At 36.7% G+C, this 26,207-nt stretch overlaps 1 protein-coding gene across 5 annotated transcripts in view; it reads left to right on the top strand.

Annotated features, from left to right (window-relative positions):
- UTRN (utrophin) overlaps positions 1-26,207 on the top strand; it is a 342,938-nt gene that overhangs the window by 178,010 nt on the left and 138,721 nt on the right. The window contains exon 1 of one of the 5 annotated variants that reach the window (XM_059469346.1): positions 4,423-4,509. The exons of the other annotated variants lie outside the window; for them this stretch is intronic. The gene's annotated coding sequence lies outside the window, so the exon portion shown is untranslated. Of the gene's footprint in view, positions 1-4,422; positions 4,510-26,207 lie in introns of those variants that run through there. 5 annotated transcript variants of the gene reach the window in all.

Below are 26,207 nucleotides of genomic sequence, written 5' to 3'. Positions count from 1 at the left end.
AATAATACAGTAATTTTGTTTTTGTTGTTGATAAAAATAGCAGCTTGTCTATGTATTAAGAAGTTGGGTCTGCAGGCAGTGAAGCAAACTTTGGCAGGATGGTATAGAAGCGAGTCTGAAAATAACTATGCAAACTGCATAACTATGCAGTCTGATCCCAACCTTAAACTTCAGGATGTGTGTTATTACATGAATGCTTGAACTAGTGTGTATATCAGATACCTTTGCCAGTTTCTGAATATCTAGTTAAAAAATAACTGATTTTATGATACTAGGAAGCAGGGACCTATTTTGGACAAACACCACCTATATCTTCGGTCAAGGATTTGTCAGTGTCTTCATACTTGAAGTCAAGTGTGGAAATTAATGATATCTAGCAGTAATGAGACCTACCTGTCACTCTGCCAAGGAGGGTTGGTTACATAAGGGTGTCTGTGTAGATCTTGCTGAAATGATAACATGTCCAGTTGGCACTGAGAAGAAGGCAGGGATTTTGCCTCAGTTACATTCACAATGGAAAAGATGGCATTTTTGGAACCTTTTTTTGCTAATTGGAAACTGAGTATATCGTGGAACATGTTTTGACAGTGAATGGTGTGTGGGAAACAGGCATAAAGAAGACTAAAATCATAACAAAATCTCTTTTCTTCACTTTAAGCATGGATAATTTAAGTGGATGGAATTAAAAAGGATTATGAAATTGTGCATTTTTACCTTTAAAGACTGTGAAAGACTTAGTAGTAAGTAGCAATTTTTTTAAGCAGATGGTGACTGTTTGAAGGCACTGTATCATCTTTTAGGTCTGAATAGAGAAATTCCAAAAAGCTCCATGGTGGCTCACAAACTGTGTTTTTCTGGAATACACAATACAGATTAGACATGTACAGCTATTTAAGAAATTATTATATGAAAAACTAAGGTGCAAATGACCTTTCAATAAGGAAACTGAATAATAATGAGGAATATTGAAGGCTAGTTTAATGAGCTTTTTGATAAGAAGAATACTTGTATGTGCACAGAGAATACTTGCTTTTTCTGGGATTGGCAATGTATCTTTGGTTTGGAACTTGTTAATTGTATGAAATCTTTGTTTAGAGGTCCAGCAGTGAAAATAAGGGTAAAGGAATGGATAATATATTTATAAACAATGAACAGCAAGAAGATCCAAAAGATTTAAGTAATTAATCTGACTGTACTTTTAACCCGATCATGCTAACTTGAAAATGCTTTGCTGTTTTCATACCTTCCTGTTGGTTGTGTTCTGCTGTCATAAGTTTCCTGCTTCACAAGCTGGAAGATAATTTTTGGTGCATCTCAGAGGAGGGTAGTCTTTGGTTTTTTTTCCAACATGTATCTGTTGTATAAAGGACTAAAATGCCTCAGAAAAGCTTTTTCTCTACAAGACGTTTGCTGCTTGTTACTGCTGCCTCTCATGCTGACTTGTATTGAGGGTCTCTCTTTAGCCTCCCAGTTGTCTGTGTTTCACTTTGAGCTTGGGCTATAGACTGCCTTCATCCTCTGCACTCCTTCCACTGCTGCACAGTCTGTGCTTGCTCAGTGCTCTGCTTGTTGATATTCTTGGCTCCAAGCTCCTGGCTGTCAGGATAACACAAGTAATTAATCAGAGGAAGTTGATCATGCTTCACTAAAGTCTTAGGCTTAAACCATGAGGTGGTACCAATAGGAAAACTGTCAGAGCCCTTCAGTTGGAATTCCTGGCTCATGCCTCTCTGGTCTCTTTTTTATTTTTCATTCTGAAAGTGGATTGATGTGTGTGGATACTTAGTGTCTGAGCAGGTTTAAGGCAGTGGTGTTGTGGGTTTTTTTCTGTGCTTTTCCTCCCACATATTCATGTATCCATTTATAGAATGCTCATTTGTGTTTTCTGTATTCTCAACAGGAGATGACATTTTGCAGACTTAAAACAAATGCCAACTTTCTCCAGCTTAGCATGGTCATCACTTTCTGCCTATCTTATTAATTGGCCTTGCTGAATTTTTGGTGTCTCTTGACATTGTTTTACAGTTGTGATCTGTGAATGCACAATTAAAAAGCTCTGCATGCAGCAGTAAGATTCCACTATGGACAGCTAAAGAACTATTTAGCTCTCCTCTCACTTTAGGCTCCTCAGTTTATATACTAAGAATTAATTATTAATTACTGTTTTTCTGTTTTGAAATAACACTATTTATAGTTGGTAATTATGTCAGAATTTATTGAAAATAAAAATAATAAAAACAAGGCTTAAACTTATCTATCTTAAAGTAGCTCTATGATGAATGCATGGGGTGTTTGCCATCTAAAAAAATGTAGATTACTTCTGTGTGAGGTGTCACTGGAGGTCACTTTTTAGCATCAGATAAATGAAATTTACCTTTTTTATTTGACTTACTTGGGAATAGGGACTTCTATTTTTGCAGCTTCAATAAAGAATAATAAATTACTTAAGTGTTTCATATTTTAGGATGGAGGTAATCTCTAAGTGAAAAGCTTTTTCAAAAAAATAAGCAAGTCACTTAACATCATTAATATAAACTAACTGTTTGTCTCCATTTTTCCACTTCTATAAATTTTAAATGTAATAAAGAAAAGCTTTTTATGAAGATGGAATGGCCTGTGGGTTGCCAAATGTCTGTGATGGCTGTGCAGGTTAGGGTTTTCCTCCCTACTGCGCTGTGAAAGATGGTGATTAAATTCACAGAGCTGTGATACTGCTGTGGATTAAGTTGTTAATCCTAAAAAAAAAATCTGAAAAGCAAAACCACTCCCAAAGGTATTGATAATATGTAAATAGTGGAAACTTCTCACATTTTAAGTAAAAAAATACTTTTTTATCATTTAGAACTATAGCTGTGCAATTCCTGTCAATGTGTGACAAAAATACTGACATATGGTGTTAAAGGATATGAATTGCTGATACATCCACTTTCAGATTCTCAATTTTCCATACTTTTTTATGATTCCTGGCTTATGTAAGCATATTTCTCCTTTTTAAAGCTCATCCTTGGTCTGTTGTATGGTTTGATGTGTGATAGGTCATCTGCTAAAAAGCAGGAGTTGGATTGCAGTCATTCCATAGTGGGTAACTTGCCAGCCCATATGGAGTTGATGATCAGCCACTTCAAGTCCTGGATCTTCTGGTAATTCATTCCCAGTCATAAAATATTAATAGTGATGCTTATCTTGGGTGAAAGGAGATGCTGAAGTGAAGAACTTTTGATAGATGTTATTTTTCCTAAATTTTCCATGAATGTCCTTAATTAAAGTTTAGCCCAATTTAATGTTCTTTAAATAAATATGTAAGCATGCAGCATGTAGAAAACCTAGTTTAGATAAAAGAGTAAGGAACCAAAGAAAGGTGATCTAATGCCTGACTCTTTCCTACAGGCCCTCTATTCTGTATTGTTCAAGGTATAACTTTATACAATGATTAAACAATTCTGGAGACTCACTGAACTCTGGCTTTGGTATTTAAGTACTCTCATTTTTTCCTACATTTAGAAGGTTTGTGAGGAACAGTCTCTTCAATATTTAATAAACAATAAGACAAAAGAAAAATTATATAAACACCAGTTTATCTTGATTAATGTTGCCTTTTATCTCATGGTCTGCTTGCTTCTTCAGGACCTTTGAATGCAGGAAAATCTGTGGGTGGGAGATTGAAATGAGCAAGATCAGATGTGAAAGTGTATTGCCAAGGAAGGCTGGGTGTGGGTAGAAGCAAGTAAGCAGAAAACGAGATTGACACTTACAAATGGTGACCAGCTTAATGCCTGGAAGTCAGCTTGATTCAGGATGTTTTTACATCATGTGAGGACCAGAACAGTGAAAGGGCCCCTGAAGCAAGTATTCCCTTGCTTGTCATGGGCATTAATGTGCAATGATTTTGTCCTATAGTTTAACTTTGTCTCAGAATGTGTAATACATTGAAAAGAGGGAATTTTTAGTCTTCTCTCTGCTTGTTCTTTATATTCTAATAGCAAATAATTTTTAATGTATGACTGTAGACCCAAGGTTGTGTTAATTCCACTTCACGATTGCAGTTGTCATTTAACATCTCAGCTGGCAACTAAGCATCATGCTGCCACTTGCTCGCTCCCACTCTGGTGGGAAGGGGAGGAGAATCAGGGAAAAAACCCAAACATTTGAGTTAAGAAGACTTTAATGACTGAAAAAAAAGTAAAATATAACAATGGTAATGATAATAAAGTATACCACTACTATGTGGAGGGATAGTATGTAAGAAAATAAAGGTAGTGCAGAAGGTGGTCTCACACCTGAGGAGTTGCAGCTGTACTAATCACCAGAGATTAGGAACAGGCCTGCCCTTAACAGGCCACAGCTGTGTCCAGTAAGGAGATGTGTGCTACAAAAGAGTGGGTTAGCTGGGCAAAGAGGGACTTGGGCTTTGTTGGTTGTGTTGTGAAGAGAGCTGGAGTTTGTTGGCTGTACAATAAAGAAGAAGGAGTCAGTGCTGTGAAGAGGTGCCCATGAGAAATCACCGAGAAAGTATGGGAGCTTTGCAATAAGATGACAACACTACTACTATTATTACTAATTATAAAAATACTAGTAATGGTAAAAAAAGACCACAAGTAAAAATGAAGCACAAGTGATGCACAGCACAATTGTTCACCAGTTGTGGATCAATGCCCAGTCCATCTCTGAGTAGTGATCAGTGGCTTCTCTAAAATAAATGAAGATGTAAGATTTTAAAAACATACTTTATAGTTGACATATGTATTTGTTTAGAAAATACATGGCCTTTAGAAAAAGTGTGCAGGCGGCTTAATGCAAGATGCCAGTTTCTTCCTAGAAGTCATTAATAAGTGAATTATACCTTTTGAAATAAAAATAATAGATTTTTTTTCTTCCCTGGCCCCCCATTGAAAATTAATAAATAAGTACAATAATTATTTGAATCACAATTTTATTTCTTGGAAGATAATAGAGGAAATGCCCTCCATCTCATATAGTTTAATGAAGATTGGTGAGATTCTGCCACCTTCCAAAGGAAACTTTATCGCTCCCTGGTTTTATCATAAATTTAATCACTAACTAAATAGTAAGAATTGATTTCTTTGTCTATTTCTTAGGTTCAGCAACATATAAGTGTTACTTGTGTTTTTAACACAGAGCTGTTGTTCAGGAAATATTTTTGTGGCTGTGACCCAAGTTAAACTGTAGGTCATCACTGTGTCTTAGCTGACAGAAATGTCAGGTCTTGATGCTTGTGCTCACTTTGGGTGGAAAGTTTGTAACCTGCTGTCGGTTAAGCAAGTTTGATCTTTGACCCTTTTTTGCATAGTGTTGTTGGAAGTTGAAAGGACCATGCAAAATTGAGTGCTGTCTATTCTAAGATAGGAGAGCATAGAGAGAGTCATTAAAGGCAAGAGCTGTATCTAAATGACAGAGTATGTCTTATGATGATGACCAAAATGTTCAGCACTAGATTAAGTGCTTCCATCTGCAAGGCAAAGTAGATCTGTGTTGCCAGGCAGGTAACATCAGTTCACATATCCTGTTCTCTTCCAAGGAAGTAAGAATAACTTGTCATCTTTTTGAGTTTATACTTTGCCTATTACATGTCAGTGTTTTAAAAAGAAAAAAAAAAAAAGTTGCCCTCTCAGCCAATGAGTTTGTTTTTGTTTAAAGTCTCCATAAAGCTTTAGTCTATTCCCTGTTCCTAGAAATTTTCACTAGCAGCGATGTCTTCAAAACGGTGTTCACTTTCAATGTGTTGGTATTACATTTTTTAAAGGGAAGACTTGCCAAATCTGTTTTTCCTATTTCCTACTGCCCAATATTTAAATTTCAACCATAGATTCTGGATTTGGATCGCAACTATTTTAACTGTGAAGTTACCACTCCCAAGAGTGGCTGGAAATAAAGAGTTATTAGCATTTGGGTGGCATTTTTTTAAACCTTTTTTATTATTGCATTCAGAAAGCTTACTCCTGAATTAAGTGTTCTTCTTCCTACCTAGTGTTAGCACCCTAATTTACCGAGTCCTTTTGTCCATTGTGTTTCTTCATTCTTACTCTGCTGCTACTTCAGCTTGCTTTGGAGGGTGAGACTGGCATAAGAATCCTGTGTGTTTTTCACAGCATCCCAGTGATCTGGATTGTGAAGTGATTGCAGACATCCTCTTTCTCACAGGTTTCTCTTTTAGTACAGGGTGGCTGAGTATCTTGCAATGTCATTACAGATCAGCTGATAAAAAGGTCACTGACAAACCACAATATTAGAGTTTCTGCAGTAAGTTTAAGTGCAACAGACATGCATAGGCTGTTGTCCAAAGAGTCTTGATCTCTCTGGGCAGCAGATACATGAAAGAAATCATGACACACTTCAAGAACATTTGAACTGGCTCACAAAAATAAAATGGCTGTTTTAAATTACTATGTTCACCTAAAGGCAAAACAGCTTTTGAGCAGATGTGTGTGTGAGCATATATTTTTCTTAAGTGTGGGAGAAATTGACTTTGCATGCAAGGTACCCACTCTCACCTGCTTTAGCCCAGTGCTTTGATACAATCTCTCTCACTGATATAACACCAGACTTTGCTGTGCCACAGCCTCAGGCAGATGTGTGTCCTGATGTGTGCTGCTGCCCAGGAGGCAGGAGGGCTCAAGCAGTCTCCAGTGAGCAGTGTGCTGCCCGGCAGTGAGTGTGTGCTATGGATTCTTGCAACATTTTGGTGTTCCTGGGGTGGAGGGAGGCACATTTTGTGCCACCCCAGCCAGTCTGTGCTATGACCTTAGTCAGGAGGTCATCTGCGCTGAGATTCAAGAGATTGGGAGATCTGATTATGGTGAGCTCTTGAATGACTATAAACAGTGTAATTATTTTATCACTGTTAAATATTTTTGCAGAGGCAATGAGCTTATTTTACTGACAAATCTCTTCTTTCAGACCTTGGTATCGAGTCCAAGTAAATACAAAATTTGAATACAGATCTGTATGTGCAGTTCTGTGCATGTCTCTGTAAGACAAGATTGTCAACCTAGCGTTTGTGTTGGAAAAAAGATGAACAGCATCAAGGTGTCTCAAGCACACTTGAGAACTACAAAATTTAGTACTCAAGCTGTCCAGCTGATTATTAAAATCCTTCTCTGCTTAATTAGTCTTTGATAGCTTGTCACTTAATAGCTTGGAAGAATTATTTACAAAAAGTGATAAGAGTTTAAAGGAAAGCTGGAGAGGACTGGAGACTGCCTTGAAGTTGGATGTAAGAGGTGTAATAAGCTGTCAGCAGCGATGTCTGCTTGTGGGTTCGACTGCTGATTTACTTTTTCCTGAGATTCAGCAGAGGCACTTAGTGTGCTTTGGTGCCTTCCATGCTGACACCAGTGTTGGCTGAGACTTTGTCAGCTTTTTGAACCTGAGCATGATCTGATTTAAAATCAGCTTAGAAGCTTGGCGTTGTGTTATTTCATTAGTATTGTAATGATGCTTTTGAAACAGGCACTTGCAAAAATATATCTCTGCTCAAGAATGTTAATGACATTTTAGATGCAGACACTTGTGAATAATATGCACATGGGGATGTGTAAGTGCTGGGCAGCTGTACCAAAAGATCCTTGTGTATTTTGGCTTATTACACCATATGTCTTTGGAAAGCGACACAGATCAGTATTGATGAAGATGTCGTGCCTAATCTGCTGAAAAAGCTAATTTATCATAAAATTGAGTTCTTGTTGATTCTTTACAAGAAAAAACAAAGTACTACTATGGGAGCTAGTCTGTGGGATAAGGAGAAAACAAAACAAACCAACCTAGAAAGACAGCAGCCTTCCTAGATATTATTTCCCACCAAATCAGACCGAGGTTTAGAACAAATTAATCAACTTTAATCCAGCTGCATTTTTCTGTTGGCAGTAGATTAATGGGTTTAATAATTATTTAGCACTTATAGTGCATTATAAGAATGACACTTTACAGAAACAGAAATTAAAACCTGAAGAATTTGCGGTCTTAAACAAAGCAAGTGATAAATGCTGTGAAACATGACCAGAGAGAATCTGTTCTAAACAAGCAGTGTCTGTTTCTACACTTGTTGGCAGACTTCTTTAATTATGCTCTTAGCAAGAGAACCAAAATAGGTGATGCTAGCAGTAGGAAGCAAGCAGTTTTAAGTAGGAAAGCTTAGCGTGCTGGAAGGGGAATCCTTCCCACGTATCCATGTAGGAAGCAGGTGTAAGGCATAAACTGGGGATTGAAGGGAGTCTCCAAACAGTATGTGAAAGTGCTTTGAAAAGAAAATTGAGACAATCAGTGGTCATGCTACTTGGAGCACTGGAAGAAACTGTTTTGTGCCAGATATATTGAGTAGATTGAATTTAAATATGATGGTCAGAAAGGAAGAGGTTCTGTAGCTGATAGGAAAGAAAGGTAATGTAGGAATTTTTTCCTAGCAGCTCGTGAGAAATATATTCACTTCATAAATATCCTAGAGGCATGAAACAATATTGATTTAAAACAATTCATGGTGTAGTCACAGGTAACTGAGAGGATAATGAGATTGTTGTTTATGGAGCTGCTGGATGGAAATAAGGTAGTTTGCCTGTGCAGTGTTACTGAAATAGCCTTTAGCCACAACCTCTGGTAACTCAGAAATTCAAAAGTAGTAACTGCTTGAACTATAGCACTTATTAAAGGTAACAACACAAGTCTTGGCAAATACTATGTGTTATGGAATATAGTTCTCAAGCCATTTGTGCTTGAGAAAAGAGATTCAAGTTAGTGGTACCCTGCTTTCTTCATCCTATTGCAAGTATTCTACATCTTGCAGCCTCATGTGCTATAGCTATTTTTCACTCATTTTATGTGAAGAGTAAATTATAGGCTATTATCTGTTACCCAAATAATTCCAAATGCTGCATGTACAAAGGAACTGTGCTGTGCTATGAATGAAAGCATTTTATTTATCTCCCTCAAAGTGTCTAGAAGTAATTACTTCCAGTCCTGGTCAGCTAAATATTGAATTCAGATCCGCTCTGGGAGTAACCATCTTCTTAAAATTTAGAAGGGTATAATTGCTGTAGAAGTAAAATCTTTGCCTTTAAAATATACCCACAGAGTTAATGTCTCCATTTTTGTTCCACTGAAATAGGGTGAGGTTTTTTTGTTGTTTTAGCTCCTGTCAGTTTCTGCAAGTAAACCCAGAACTCTTTCAACATTGTCTCCAGTTTTATTTCCCCTTTTGATAGCCAAGTGCCATCTATTCAGTTGGGGAAAGAAAAAGAAAGGAGGATTGCATGTTAACATCCATGAAGAAATTTGGAATATAGGTAGATATAAAGATAGCAAGAGCTATTATTTATGCAGTTTTATTTATTATTAACACATTTTCCCCCATACAAAAATGACTGACATTCAAATGGCTAATTTTACATGTACTGCAAATTCCACATGGAAATGAGTCAGTTGTATACAAGTGCTGCATATGCATAGAATGAGTGTTCAGCTGCATGTGGGGTTTTTTCTTCTGATTGGTAAACATTTAAATTTGGCAACAGAAGTTTAATGAGTTTCATATACTGTGCAAAGGACTTCACATTTTACCTGCTTTATCAGCAGAGCAGCAGAATCTGAAAGGTTTCTAAAGGGAAGCTTTAGAAGGAAGTGAATGATCCTCCTGCTAAAGAAAGGAATGATCTTGAAAACTGTAGGAGGTTGGAGCAAGACAGTGCTGAAGCTGGTAGCTGCTGTTCAGTGCCAGTGATGTGCCTCTCTATTCAAGTCAGAAATGGTTTCTTGAAGGAAATTTCTTGTAAAAGGCTTGTTCCTCCTATTTGGGTTATATCATCAAGTGCAGAACTTAGAATACAGAAACTGTTATGGATGGAACTGTATGGAGGGATAGAATGTAAGAAAATAAGGATAGTGCAGAAGGTAGTCTCACACCTGAGGAGTTGCAGCTGTACTAATCACCAAAGATTAGAAACAGGCCACAGCTGTGTCCAATTAGAAGACAAGTGCTACAAAAGGGTGGGTTAGCTGGTTGTGCGGTGAAGAGATGCCCATGAGAAATCACCAAGAAGGTATGGAGCTTTTGCAATAAGATGACAACAAAACTGCATTAGAAGATAAGTCCCAAGGCACACCAAAGCATGATCCAAAGGCACTGGTAGGCATACAGTCTGTAGGGTCATTTAAGAATTAGCCTGAAGCCCTGAGCGCTGACAGAGGACACATAGCAAGTGTATGCATACCCCAGGTCTGTTCTTGTTGCATTTCTGTGCTTCCTGATACAGATGTGGCCTGTATCACAGCCTCTCTGCTACATTCATGTGCAAGAGCAATATTATAGTTGAAAAGGGGAAGCACTGCTATTACAGTGCTCTTAATCAGGACAGTTTTCCAGGATCCTCCTTCAGTCTTACTGAAGCAGGTGCTGTGCAAAGAGATTAAAAATATTTTCCATGCATTGATTAATCCAAAGTGCAAAGTAGGAGGTGGGTGGATAGACCTAGGTATGTAATCAGAGTGGTAGGGGACAGAGTCACCATCCTCCTTGTCTAAGAAGCTGAACATGATAAACACCATTTGATGATGTCATTGTCATACAATAGGATGCCACTTTTCTAGTACTACAGTGGTACAGCACTGTTCCTCAGATTTGAATATGAAGTGTGCTTCTTGATCACTTGGGGGAACTCAGCTGAGAACATGTCTGTGTATTCTCTGTAGAAATACTGGTGCTCCCTGACTTGCCACCTCTCCCTGTTGTGTGCCCCTTTGTTCAAGGTTTGTGTTAATGAAGCAGGATAAGCTTCGCAGGTGAAGTCTGAGCATCAGCTTCACTTCTTGTGGCTTTGCATTTGAAAGGTAAGCTGGAGGATTGTAGAGGCCGGAAGACTGAGTCAATATTTTTCTTTCTGATCATGAATTTTTAGTGAACACAACATATTAGGAAAGCATTATTAATACTGTCTTGTTAAATAATAAAGTTAGGACATGCTGGTTAAGGTATACCATATAATTTTAATTTGCCACCCTTGTATATATGCATTATGATTCAGTCCTTAATTACATGTTTTTGCTGTCTTTCCACTCTCCTCTTGCTTTGTTTAGTGGGAAAAAGCCAATACTTACTGATGAAATACCTGCTCAGATTTTTTTTTCCCCTCTTCCTTGTAGTTTTATATGGGACTCAATTCTTTTTTAGATCATGCTGTTTGAAATCTTTTGTGAGCAGTATTTTTTGTTAGACACATTTTTTGAAATGCTGTAAAACATTATTTGTGGCCCTTTGGTACTCAGGTGTTTCAAATATAGTGAAGTTGTCTGCTAAGCTGAGCAGTGTACCCTTTACTCAGTTTTGCAATTAGAAACAAAGTAGATAAGCCATACAGCAGCTTCTGGATCCTTGAAGATGCTTTTTCTTGCTTATCTGTGTTGTAATGAATGCACTTTTTAAACCTTTTGTTGCTCATGGAACACCTTTCACTGACTTTATCTGAGACTGCAGGCTCTTGGCAGAGCCTTCAGACTGGTGCTTGGGGTCTGCAGTCCAGCCTCTGAGCACAAGGAAAGGGGTTTTGCTTCTTTTGGCAACTGTGGGACTTTGTACAAGGTGATTTTGGTAAACATCCTGCCGGATTTTTGTGACAGAGGTGAAACTAGGTATAGACAAGGAATCCTGTTATTTTAAATATCTAGTCCAGTTGTTTTTGAATAACCTTCCTTTCTGTTGCTGACGGGAAGGTGACTGAAGGATAGGTTCCCATACTGGTCTTTTGCTGCAGGCTTTGTGCAGCGTTTCTTGTTCAGTTGCTTCTGCAAATGTTGAACCTTCCAACTGTACCCTCACAGACCTATTCTCTTGCTCCTCCTGTCTTCTCTCCATGGTGGCTTGTTCTCATCCTGTCACCTTCCTCATCATGTCCAGGTGTTACTGCTGTGCCTTCCTAACTCAGTCTGCTTTTCTGCCAGTCATACCTTTCTCTGTTTCTCTTTACCCTCTGGTAAACAGTTACGGTTAACTAGATTAAAGTCCCAGGTTCTCTCCAGGGTCCTTATCCAATTTCCATTTTCCCCACCTGCTCTTTCTGGTTTTCTGTTGGAGATTTTTCCACAGTGTGGTTCAGTTTATCTTCTTCTTGTTCCCTTCTTTGCCAGTTACGTTTGTTTTGGCATTCTCAACTCCACATGGAAAGCCTGTGACCAGGTTTGAAACATGTGCAGATTGGGCATAAATCTGGGGCATTTGGGCTCCTAAAGCTTTATTTTCTCCTGTCTGTGGACATGCTGGCTTTTACTTAGTCATTAATTCATATGCACATCTATTATTAATTTAAATCGTCAGAGAAATAGTCAAATTTTGATGTATTTTCATGTTCATTTATATTTTAATTAGGTGATAGAGAAGCATACTGCTTCTGAAGTAAGCTGCAATAGTTATTTTAAACATTACTTTTTTTCTAGTTTCTTTATTAGGACAAAATGAAAAACAAAAACCCTGACTACAATAATGCATAATCCTGGCTTGAATGTTGAAATTTTGCTGAAATGACAAGCAAAAGCAAAGAGTTTATAGCTAATGCAGGTAACATGAAAGACTGTGCTGGCTTTATGGCCACCTCTGTTACATTAAAATATTGTTATAGAACTCCTCAGAGAACATAACTGAATGTAAATCTGGAATTAGTTGTTCTATGTCAGGCTTCTAGAGCTGAGGGCTTTATTCCAAAATCTATATGAGATGAAAATATGCTGTCTCAAGGAGAGATAGTATCTCACTAATAATTTTTATTGTACAGTACTTATTTTTATTATTGCTATATAGGTTGTTATTAAGTCCTCAGGGTATGTACAAGACCCAGGTATAGACTGAGACCCTGGGGTAAAGAAGTTTGAAGGAAAATGGATTTGTGCATTTTTGCTCTGATAACGGATTTGGGAAATAATTTTAAAAATAATTATTCCATAAGTTAGACAAAAGTTAGACCTCTGACTAAAAAAAACCACAAAACCAAAAAGCCCCAGTCTATTTGAGTATTTGAATTTTATTTTGGAGCAAGTAAATTGTATGTGTATAGAATGAGGTGTGTGTAATTGGGTTATGTCTTCCATTCTGAGCAAGCCTGAGGGTCTCTCCCAAACAGATCTCCAGTAGAAGCAGTTCTAGTAAGTTGGTGCTGTGCATTAAAATGAGTAATAACCAAACTACTATGCTGAGGTGTTTTCATGCAAACCTTGTAGGGCATTGCTGAACTGATGTTTCTGGTGCACAACATTTGTCCTTCACTGGTCTGCATATACATTTGTGAAAAGGTGGCAAATGTTATGGTTGCTTTAAAAAAAAAACCAACAAAAAACCATCCAAACAAAGAACAAAAAAAAGCTCCAGTCCTGGAAATCACAGACCAGCAAATCTGTATTTGGTACCAATAGTACAGGTAAAAATGATAGAATTGGTAGCTATTAAATAACTGTTACATATTGAGAAACAGCTACCAGCTTTTGAGAAGATGCTACACCACAAAAATATTTCAGAATTCTTTAAATTTAGAGTAAAAAGGCCATCACAGAGTCAGTCAGTCGACACAGTATATTTATATTACCGAAACCTATTGATGGATCCCTATATGTCTATATTAAAGGGAGAGGAAGCTACTGTGGTTGATGTTTTTGTGGCTAAAAAACCAAATCCCTTTGTCCTGTCATGGTGTAAGAAGGAGTCTTCTTTTAGGTTAGATTTCTTGATGAACTTTTACAGTTCAATATATTAGTGAATGATTTGTGGAAAAAGGATGAATAATGGTTTGCTGAAGTGTACTGCCAGCACATATTTATTAAAGACAGCAAAACTAAAATGTACTGTGAAGAGTGGCAGTGCTTTCTAAGGTGATTAAAATGGCATATGAGAGACTGTGCCAGAAAAAACAGCCCTAATTACATATGAACAGTAATTGGTTCTTAATTGGCTACACTTCAAAAAGCCTCTTCAGGGTAATTCTGGGTTTGAGTTTAGTGTTGTTTTAGACACAGAATATTCTAAACAAAAACAAGCAAAGGCAGTTTCAGGAATTGAAAGTAATTAATAGTTTCTAATAAAAGAAGAGAGAACAGAATGAAAGCATTATTTATGCTACTGCATGTCCTTGGTAAATGGTGTTACTGAATACTATGATTTTTGGATTTGCCTTATCCTCAGGCATTCAGTATAGTGTAGTATGGTTCAACTACAAAAGATAGTGAGAAAAGTAAGGAGAGTAAGTGGATGCCCTGGAAAGCTTAGAATGGGATGAAAGTAAGTAAATTATGATTCTTGGTATGGAAAGCCATGGGCCCGTACTCATCTCATTGAAGTCTATAAACTCTTTGAAAAGCAGGGAGAAGATGAAGAGGGAATAATTTGTTCCTTATGTCTCCTAACATGAGAATGAGGAGGTATTTAATGAGGCAGTAAGTTATTAAATAAAAGGAAATACCTTGTCATATGACAGATAATTAAAATGGAGGACTTCTGAGAGATGGTGTAGTGGCCAGATATAAAAATGAACTTGGAGTGTTTGGACAAAATCATGGCAAAAAAAAAGAAGTTCATCAGGGGTATTAAGCATTATGTTTAGATTGTGTCTGATTCATTATGTCCCCTGGCTTACTGATACTTGAAGACAAGGAGAGTGTATCAAAGGAGGGATTCCTGCTATTGTACAGTGTTGTACTCTTTAGTCTGACCTCTTGCTGCTTTCAGGTTACATTCATGACTGTGAATCCTGTTTTTTGTCTTAAACGAGAAGGGAATCCATTTACCTGTTCTGCCTTTAGAAGCAGAAGTAAAATGTAGATTCCTTCTTTGCAAAGAAGCTGAAGACCTTTTTGGGTTTCACATTGTTTGTATTGAGTACTTTTATTTGATAGAATAGCATTCTTGTCAGTTGTCCTGTTTTGATCCTCTGAAATGCAGGCTGTGGTTTTGGTTCAAAACTACATTCTGTCTTGGAATAGTAATTGGTCAAGTTGAAGTCTTTTAATGTTCGGGATTTTTTTTTTTGCTGTGCTTTAGGCTGGGGAGTGATTTTTGTCCTCTGCAGATAAAAGGTATTTTGATTGACATCAGTGAGCCAACCCCTGAGAAACAGTTTGTGACAAGAAGAGGAGAAAACCGATTTGCAAGGATCTAGACATGCATTTGCAGGTTAGATGTATAAAATGCTGGCACAGGCTCACACAGATAAATTAATTGTTCACTTGCTAGAGCTGCTCCATTCGTTCCTTACACACTGACTTATACTCTAAAGTTAAACAGAAAAGCTAACAAAAATTGTTCAAACTCACTCAGTTGTTTGCTTTAGCTTAAATGTTGTTTATTTCTATCTCTTTCTGTCCCCTCTGCACCATATCAAGCAAAGAATTTTTTAAGCCCTCAATTGCTAGGTGGAAGTCAGCCTGGTGTCTGTACATCTCAGAGGACTACTCAGCACAGAAGGGAGGGAGGAAGTGTGGATGCATGCATATACAGATATTTTCAGTTAATCCCTTCCTAATTGGGTTACAGCTGAGCTCAGTACTGCCAGCACCATTGCAAATTTCCAAACATTTTTACTTTTCCTCTGAGAGCTTGTTATTAGAGGTGGTAATCTCTCTTCTTTTTTGTATTTAGAAAGTGTTAAAAAAGTTGTGAAGGGAACAAAGTATATCCTAAAAGCCCTTGAAACAGACAACTATTAGGCTTATATGTTTGACTCGTGGGTTTTGAGTCTTTAGCAGTACTTGACATTTGCAGCCTGATAGAATAACCTCTTCCACAGAATTCCTGGAAATCAAAACTGAAATTGTGGCTGGTGGAAAGGGTATTTAAGACTCAGTTCTGAAACTGCCTGAGATCCAGTGCTCTCTTATGCGTGATTTGGCCTTACAAGGATTCCCTATCTTCCATGTTTTCATTTGGATATCTACTGACTTCTTTGATAAAGGCAAAGCATTGATTACCTGCATGGGAATTTTGTAGCTGTTGTTTTCTTTGTGGTTCAGACCCAGGACTCACTTTTAATGAACAAATTTTTTTCTGATAATCATCCCATTACAATTTACTGAACAGAGAATGTAGATTTTCAAACTCCTCATTTTTCTAAATGACAGCAGTTTAGTATGTGGCTAAGATACAGCTTAGGAAAAGAATAATGCAAATTAAGTAGATAATCTAAACAGAAATTTTCCCCTGGCAAGTGTTTGCATGTAAATGAAAACAAAGTCAGTTTTGTTTTGCCTTTCTGATGAAACACAGCAACAGTTTTAATGTTTCCTCAACTGTAGACTGAAGTCAGTCTGCATCACAAAACTTGGCCAAATTCTGAAACTCGCTGAAACCTCTGAAACTAAGTAATATTTTATTGAGTTTTGTTCCTATTTTGTTGACATTTGAGCTACTAAGGAAATAAGTATACTGACATATCCTGTATAGTAGAGGATTTCTTTGTTCTTGATCAAATATGTTCTTGGTGAAATAGTATCGCTTTTCTTTCACAGTTTTCTTGGTTGTTTGTTCCTATCGCTCCCCTCAGAAAATTGTGCTAGAATCTCGTTCTGATGTATAGAATGCCTTGTCTCTCCTATGTAGTTAATGGAAAGGAACAAGCTCCGTGAGAGGATAATTCATATTCGGTCTTTAGGAAGAGAACTTAATTGTTTTGAGTTGCCTTTGAAAAGACTGTGTTTCCATTCATGAAATAAATGGTGACTGGTTCAGGTTTTCAGTGCAAATCCTCTTGTTCTAGCCCAAACAAATTTACAGCCATTCTGTGAAAGTATGGAAAACAGAGCATGGTTTCATCAGATAATATTTTTTTTTTTTTTTAGATGGTAGTGGTAGCTTTTCACCACATAGACCTAAATACAGCTGTGAAAAGATCAAAATACTGGTATGATTTTGTTATATGGATAATTTTCATGTTCTGTGTTTAAGAAAAATAATCATACTAGTAATAATATAGAGAAGGGTTACTCAGTGAATGAAAGGCCAAATGGCCTTAAAACTCCTGTTTGTGTGGAATGTTGTAAACAGGAACAAATTGACATAAAAATATTAGGGATATTAGTGAGGGCAAGCTGTTGTGGGGCCTTGGGGTTTTTTTGTTTGTCCTTCAAGCTATCGAACAAAAAACCCAAACAAAAATTGAATCTAATAAATAAAGGTGATCAGTCTGCCTCAAGAGGTTGAAATCCAAGACTCTAACCAAAGAAATGCATGTGATGTTGAAGTTCTAATGGGTGTTTCAGGTGGAAGGTGTGCTCTTACTTCATCTGTTGAAGATCAAATTCTGATTTTTAATGTGAGCATGGACTCCACATTAGGCTCATTCTTATGTTTACTTAGTTATTTATTGCAGAATCACATCCTTTCATTACTACCAGGTTTCTTAGGAGCAGTGTTGGAAGAAATGTTCTTCTGAAAAAGAGTGTGAAATTGTTGAACTATAAACATAAAAGACATTGCAAACCAATAAAATTTGTATTAATTTGAAAATATTCAGAAAATGTATTTTTAGACTAAAGAAATGATTTAATATGATTGAAATGTCACTTTAGACAACCTCCTCTAAGGTGGAAGTATGTCATAAGATGTTTTTTAAGTCTAGGTTCTGTACTGATGTGAAACCAATTATGAAACCACAAAACTCTGTTGCACTAACCTTAGAAAAACTGAGGTTTCTCCTGCAGTAAGAGTATGTGAAATGCATCAAACAACAATATGAAGTACTCAAATGTTAATGTAATGGCCACATTTTGTCAGGGCTGAATCTGTTTGTACAACAGGAGAGAATCTTGTCTCTCAAAGGGCTGGGCTGGTTTTTTGGGCCCAGTCCCCCTCCTGTCACAGCGCTGTGGTTGCTTGTGGCACAGAGAAAGCTGAGCCCAGGAAATGCTCTGAAAGCTGCAGTTTGCCCTCCTCCCTTGGGAGTGCTGCCATTAGCACAAGCCCTGCTATAGATGGCAAAGCTGGCTGACTTGCTTGATGCTTGGATCTGTCAAAGAAAGTTATTTTGAAGTCCAGTGTCCACTGTAGAGTTCTTCTGTCCAGCCGAGCAGCAATTGTCTGGTGGGACCATCAGTGCTGCTGCACAAGGCAGTGGCAGCAGTCGCTGCAGTGTGAATTTTTGGTCCTTCTGAAGGAGACAAAAGATGTGCAGCAAAAACACTAATTTACACCTCTGCTGCTTGTGGGTGAACCAATAACCCATCACACTTTAAAAAATGTATGATCTATAGATTTTTTCTTGTTGCTGTTGTGTAATATATAATACAGATGCAAATTTCACTGCAGAAGAGTGGAACAAATCTCTATAGTAATGGAATAAGATTTGGGACCATCCCATGAGGGAAAAGAACCTTTTCCTTATGTGGCATCCAACTATTAGAAGATACTGCCTGCTCACAGAGAAAACTTGAACAAAAATAAGAGCAAATATATAACTATGCTGAAGTTTCAGCAGCTTCCTTTTTTGATAATTCACTATAGAGAAATTGTTTTTCTGGAGAAAATAATCAGGCAGTGCTTATTAGACAGTTGTTTTTAATAGCTCAGAAAAAAATTGTGTTAATCTGTTCAGATGCATGTAAGGCATTCTTTCCTTCTCATGATAGACATAAATTCTTTTTAAATTTTAAGAAGGAAAGAGAAGATTTAAATATTGTAATTATTGAAACTAGTTTCTGTTTGAGGTTATGACACATCTCTGATGTAATAAATGCATTTTTCAGTCTCTGCCCTGCTTGTGGGGGTGTGGTAAAGTAACATGTTTGAAGCATACAAAATGCCACAGACTCAAAACAGCACGAAGCACTTGTCTGACATTGATGGCACCACACTGATGAGGAAGCATCAGATACAAGGTGCACTAAGGACAGTGTTTCAAATTTGCAGGCCTCCTATTGGCAGTTTGGAAATTCCATGGATTAAGAGGATTTTATAATCAAAATGTGTGGTTGTAATAATACACTAATGTCAACCCCTCACTGGTATATATGTAATGATCTAAAATAAGAGAATTTTTTTTCATAAAAAGTTGTAGGAGAAGCAGCAAAAATAGGAAACTTTATATTTAAATACATAGAGCGTGTATTACATAAATGGACAAAAACATGAACAGTTTAAATATTCTGTTGATTTAGCTACATGCTCACATCTCTAAGGTGAGTTTTGGGGATGGTACACTGTAAGTAGCTTATTAGCTTCAGAAGCTATGATTGCATTTCAAACAATACTTATTTAGTGGAATAATCTTCTAAAACAGAGAATTTTTTAATGTATCACTGGTGGTGAAGACTGTATTTTTATGTTCTAAACCAGGTATTTTCTTTTTAATATTATTCATAAGCTCATGCATGGCATTTCCTCAGTGACAAGGAACAATTGTTTCTATTCACTTCTTGCAGATTTATTTAAAATGCATTAGGAGCATTCAAAATATTCTTTTTTTTACCTTCTCATCTGCAATGTAAACTTTGTTTTGCAACTGTTGTCATTTGCTCTGGCCCTTGACTTTGCTCAGTCCCTGGTATGATGTCTGGGCTGCCTTTGCAGATGCTCGTTCCTCCCCTCTACATCTCACATTAGCAATAATGTTTTTCTCTCTTGATTGAAAAACTGCTTGTAACTCCAAATGGCATTTCCTCAATCATCTGTAAGAGTGCAAAATATTCACTCCTAACAGTTCATTTATGCCTTGATTGTTGGCAACATTTTCACAGTGGAAACCACTCAATGGAGTTGTTCAACTCCTTGCAAATATTAGCTTTTCTCCTCTCTTCCATCCTTTACTGAGGGCAGAGAAGGGAAGGAAAAGTTGTCTCCAGTGGGGTGGTTGTGTTCCCAGGCTGGCAGTGCCCTTGGTGTGGAAGTACCCAAGTGTTGGTGGCAAGGAAGTGGCTAAAACAGAGTTCAGCTCTGGGCATATTTAGTGATGTTCAAAATGAAGAGGGAGGCTATTTTTTTTAAGCTGCTCTAATTAATATTGTTCCTCCTGAGACAATACCCACAGCTGTTTCTTTGATGGTGCTGTGTGCTGTTTTGAGTTTTGTTGAAAGTGCTTATTCCAGCATGCATCTAATGTGTGCAGAGTATAGAAATTACTTAATAGATGAGCTTGTCTTGCTGCAGTGAATCACCTTTGTAGATCTTATTGTAAATTCATCCATTTCCTAAAAATGCTGATACATGATCAGTTGATTTGACAGTAGGCATAGGTAAATCCACTGCTTCTTGCCAGGCTATATAACAAAATTTTTCAGCAATAATTGCAGTAAAAAAACCATACTGGAGCAGGAATATATTTTTTCTTTGTGTCTTCAATCATTTCTATAATTCATTTTTATAACCTCCTGCAGCAGAATTATTTGGTTTATAATGCTTTGCAGTGCAACATTTTGTAAAGGCTTGATTTTTTTTTTAATTTTAACCCAGCAGAAAAGAATAAAAAAAACCACTTTGTCCACCACTTCTTGCCTTTTCTCTCTTTTTTTCCTTCTTTGCCATTTGTCTTTAATCCATAAAGATGCATGCTAACTGTTGCTACTGCTCCATAGTTTTTTGCATCTTTCGTGTTACTTTGGTTTTGCTTCTTTGTCATTTACTTGTTAGGGTGCACTACTGGTACTTCAGGAAAGAGCTTGTTGATGTGTGAAAAGGATGGTTTCCTCTCTACCTGTGACACACAGGTCCCTGAGATGTCAGTGCCCATCTAGCCCAGCTTTCATGCCAGTACTTTTCTTGTTGCATGTAGCAGTGAGAAAGATTCCTATGTCTAAGGCTGTTGCATGTCTCCAATCTGCAGCAATCAAAAAAGTAGCCAAATATCTTTGTTATATTGTGATTGGAGGAGTAACCTGCCTCTCTAAACTCCTTTGAAAAATTGGTTACTTTGTTGCATGAGTAATTCCTTCTCCTTGTTTCAGCACTGCAGGATTTCTTTCCTTAATTTCCAACTGGAGCTGTTGGCTGAGGCCTTGGGCTCCTGCCATCTGGTAATTTTCCTCTCCCATTGTGGCTGCTCCTTAAATGTCAGATTGCACTGCTTTTTCTGAATATAAGTGGAACAAGATCCTCCAGAAATAGTTTTTCTTTTAGTGATCCCAGGCCCTTGGCATAAACTCAGCTGCATCTTCTTATTAATTGATCTCACTTCATCTCCATTGTCTTGCTCCCATCAACTCTTGAGTGCTGAAGCTTTTCAGTTCTCTTGGCCTGTGCTTGCCAGATGGCATTGCAAGGGATCACCGTGGGTGTGTTCAGTGCACTCTTCCCACTTCCAGTCCAATCACGCTGTACATCATTAGTTCTTAAAGAGGCATTTGTATTCCAGTTGGAGTTTGTAAAGTTTCCCAAATTCTGCAGGGTCTGTCTCACAGGGTCATTCATCACTGTGGCTAAGCAAGGAAAAGGACAGCCAAGAAAACTCTGCCCAGTGGACATTGCACATAACAATTATATGGGGCTATTGAGACTTTGAAAAAGCTTCAGCAGTAGCTGCTAAAGGAGACAGATGCTTCTCATTTCATCACTAAATCAGAGCTTAAGTGCACTAATTTGTACATGCCATTCAGTTATCTCTATGGCCTTCTGTCAATATCCGTTCTTTTGTCAGAAAGGCACTTCCTGAACTTTCTCTCACTTGCTTCATCCTCAAATTAAGCTCAGATTTGATGTGCTGCTTGGCCTACAGTATCCTCACTATGCTAAAAAGAGGGAAAATTTGCCCATTGCTCAGAGAGATTATAAAGCATCCTCCAGTTTGTATAATATTTTCTTATATTTTCAATTGTAATATGTTTTAGAGATGAGTATTTTCCAATATTCACTTCCAAAAAGTAGGACTAATAAATGCAAGACTGCAGGAAATCCTACAGTATCTTAAAAACTCCTGTAAAATCGAAACCATCTCTGGTAAGTACATTTGCAATAAAAATGGTGCTTGCATACTGGAGTAAATCTCAAATATAACTTTTTCCTTAAAATAACTATAAATTTCTTCTCCCTAAAAGACATTTTTGTGTTGTTTTAGAGCTTTGAATGCACGTGTTCAGTTAATACTTCAAGTTGGGAAATAAATATTTGGAAAGCAAGTCAAATACGACATCTGGCATGGCTTAAAAAAATTTATTCCAAATAATTTTGATAAACTAATACATTTACTTAATTATAATTGAGTTTACTGTATTTGAAAGAATCTTTTTTTAATTAGGTTTTATGTTTCTTATACTATTCCAGTAATTTTTCACTCTAGAGAATTTCTACAGAGATTTCCAGTTAGAACTTCCTTCTTCCAGTGTGTCTGGCAGCTTCTGTTTTCTCAGAGGGGAATGTTTACAGGAGGCTGCTCTAAGTGATCACTGTAAAAAGAGCATTTTTTCCATCTCTTGGGATTCACCCATCATTTGTGCTTTCTGATAGTATGAGTCAGTCTTTGTCCTTCCTTCTCTGCTGGAAATGATGGGAATTAGTGGCTTCCTCGGACATTTCTATAATATTAAGTGAACAGAATTGGATTGGGTATGTTTTGGGAATTACAGTATTAAAAGGAAACTTTTGCATATCTCAGAAAGAGAAAATTTAAACTGTATTATAAGATGTAGTTAAAATTTGATCCAAAACAGATTTATTTAATCCAAATGCATGGATAAGGATATCTGAGACAAGTGTGGTGACACTGGAAGGAAAAAGAAGATGAATAAAAATAATATACTTTAATTTGGGTTGGTTTTAGCATCCATAATGTTTACTTTATATGGATTTTCAATTAGATTTTTTTTTATCAATAAGATCAAATAGGGAGCTTCTATTAAAAAGTTGTGATCTTCTAGTATTCACCATGTTACTGGCTTGAACCCTATAGCTGCAGGTACCCCTATGTGATTTATTAAGTCTGTGAATTACTGAAAAAACTCTCATTAACAGGTGCTATGGGGAGAGAGAACATTGTGAAACCTGCTGCAAGTAATTTGGAAGGCACAATTTGTATTCTTTCATTTCTTCCTTTCATTTATTATGAAACCTTAGCACTTCCAGATGGAAGTGGTACATTTGCCAAGAATAGAAAAGCAGTTGTTTAAAAAAAGAGGCTGCAGAGAAGGGAAGACTCCTTTCCCAATTTAAATATATGAAAAAAAAAATTAAAAAACAAACCTTACTCATATGAAGTGTGAGTTCAACAGCAGTTCTGGAGGTCCCTGCTGCTGTACTGGTATAAGACCATAACTCAAGTCAGTAGAAATTCTAAGTACAAAATGATGAAAATGGTACCAAGATGATGTAGGTTACAAAAAACCCCAGACCTGTTTGACAAGATTAACTCCAACACAGTTTTAAAGTTTTGGATGTCACAATTGGGTAACCTTTTTAGATTAGGAGTGTCCTCTATATTTGAGATTTATGACGTAAAATATCAAGCAACTTAAGCAATGAAGAATTGTGTGCACAAAATGCACACAAAATTCTTCTTTCCTGTAAGTGTAATTGCATTTCAGTAAGACCAATAAAAATCTATTGTTACTATACTAAAATGTCCCCAGATGTAGTAATAATTATTTGTATTTTTAGATGCAAATAATCTGGAGATGTTCAGAGAGAGATTCTTATAATGCCAAGTGTACGTTTCAGTGAGTACTTGTATCATCCACTAATGCTGCTCCATATCAGTACACGGCACTTTTCTTTGATTGCTGGTGTTCCTTAAAGGATATCCTATTTCTCTTTAGAATAGTAGAAGACAGTTATGGTGCAGCTGATCACAGTTTCTGCATCATGTGTTCGATTATTTAATTTTCCAAATGAGCATAAATATTTCTTAGGGACACAGCAGTTTTAAAAATTAAAAGTTCAATTCTTAGCTCCTGTAGCAAATTGATATTATATATTTTTTTCATTATCTGTATGGAAAACTGCACTGTTTTCACTTGTAATTTTGAAGTAAGTATCATTGAAAAATGTATAATAATTTAAAATACTTTAAAAATAGTTAAGCTAAGATTAATCTGGTTAGGCTGTTAATTATCAGCAGAATTAACTTCAGCTAAACTAAGATACCTTTAAGCAGAGATGAATATTGAAAACAGTGCTGAGAAAGCCTCAGAAGTGAGTGAAAGGATTTTTCATAAACAAGATGGTAATTTAACCTCAAATAAGCCTCTGAGATGTCGCATTTGAAATATATAAAGGACTTTGTAAGAGCTATCCCTTTAATCCTCTTCAGAATCTCTATGTTGTTAAAATAGACTGAAAGTGTGTTTCTTATTTCAAAATAGCAATAATTACTTGATAATTTGCTTATTCAAGTGTATTGCATATAAATGAATCCTCAAAACTTGTGCTGATCACATGTCAAATAATATTGTCATTGGTTTCTGCCTTCAATTCACTGCAGAAATTTGCTAGATTGATATACTTGTCCACAAGAATTAGTTTTTCAACTTGAAATACTGAAAGTCAGTCAAGTTAGCCTGCAGACCATGCCCAGCAGAGGTGGTGTGGTTATGGAGACAGAAGCTATCGTTGATTTTGTTTATAGGCTGTGAAGGTCTGCTAGCTGAGTTTTGGTGCTTTATTATCTGATGGTGGATCTGATCTGTATTTCCAGTCCTTGTGTTCTGAACTCATCTTTGGTACAATAAAACCAAAAATCTGAATTTTTGGGGGATTCAGTGTAGATTTCTTCTAGTCATTAATTTGCAGCATCTCAGCTCCTGCAATGCAGTGGCAAATGAGAATTTTATTCTTTGTTTTAGCAGCATTTTCCTACAGCATTTGTAGTAAAGCTGCCGTGCTATATTTTAGGTAAATCTGTTAAAGATGAAGAATGGTGTTTTTGAATTTTTGGTGCTTCTGGGTAATCTTTTGGTGTTTCCAAACATGTTCATACCTTGGTCTGCATGAGCTTTCATTTAGAAAGCAGTACCAATTTTGCACACATTTTGTGCTTTTTTTGAAGAATTTTCTTTTGGTGTTGCTGGTGTTCCTATGGGACGTTTTGGAAGTGGGTATTTTGAGAACCATTAAAATAAAAATTGAAAAAAAAAATCTTAGTGGTGTTTTAAACAAGGCCAGGTGCTTATCTAGGCATTCAGAACATCAACAGATGGTAATGTGAGGAACACTGACTGAGGTTTATGCAGCATGGGTGTGATGTTTGGATGCTTTATTTTGATTGTTCCAGAACAGCTGCATATCAGCATAACTATCATTTCTGTCATGGAAAAAAAGGACAGCAACAGTGAAAAGGGTCATGCACCTTCAGTGGGTATCGACTCTTAACAAATTAACAGACAATGCAATGTCATGCAGTACTTGCTAAAGTATTGCAATGTAAATTAAATGCAAGAGGAAATAGCTAAAAACTCTTTAAATATTCTGTTTCCTAGGAGTCAGGGCACTAAATTTTTGTTTCTTTTTTATTTCAGAATGTCATTTTTGAAATATAAAATTTAATTACATTGGGATTTTCTTAGGTTTTGCTGGTCTCTTCCTTTGTTCTTGATATTACAAAAATCTTCTGGACTAATTTTGCTTTCTTTAGTAGGTGTTCTGGCATAACAGCATCCTCTTCAGACACACTGAAAACATTGCTAATAAACCTAAATTGGGTACCTGAGTCTTCATGAGCATCTTATTCCCTAATCTCCTGACTTAATGAAAGTAGGAATTAATAGTAATTCTTCTATCCACAGATGCCATAGTACATGTTTTTCAGGCATTATTGCTTTCTAACATAAAGGCTGGTATAAAAACTGTGTTTCTTTTCCTGACAACTTAAAATGCTTTTTTTATTACTATTATTATTATTACCTGAGCTCTTCTGAGATCAGCGCAGTTTTTCTCCACTTTTTTTTCTTTTGAGAGATATTGAGTCAACAGCTAAAATGGACATAGAATTCTCTAAGTCACCTATCATTCCTAAATGTGCTTAATGTTCTTTGTGAAATAATGATGGTCCTTTTTTTTTTTCTTGTTCTCCTTCTTTCCCTTCACAAGTTTCACTAATACTGTTATAGTAATTAAAAATAAATCCAAACTGATTTTAGGTATGAATACATGTCTTGCCATTTTCTTCACTAGCAAAATGATATACCGAAAGAGGAAAGAAAATGCTTTAAACTTACATTGAGGTAACCAAAAACATTACTTATAAAAAAGAAATAAGGTGGTTGGGAGGAAATGATTTTTATTTAGTAAATCTATCCCATTTATGATGCAATGACCCATG

The sequence above is a fragment of the Ammospiza nelsoni genome, chromosome 3 (assembly GCF_027579445.1).
Source record: "Ammospiza nelsoni isolate bAmmNel1 chromosome 3, bAmmNel1.pri, whole genome shotgun sequence".
Taxonomy (NCBI): Eukaryota; Metazoa; Chordata; class Aves; order Passeriformes; family Passerellidae; genus Ammospiza; species Ammospiza nelsoni.
The sequence above is the reverse complement of the archived record's forward strand: the minus strand, read 5'-3'. Positions and strand labels throughout refer to the sequence as shown.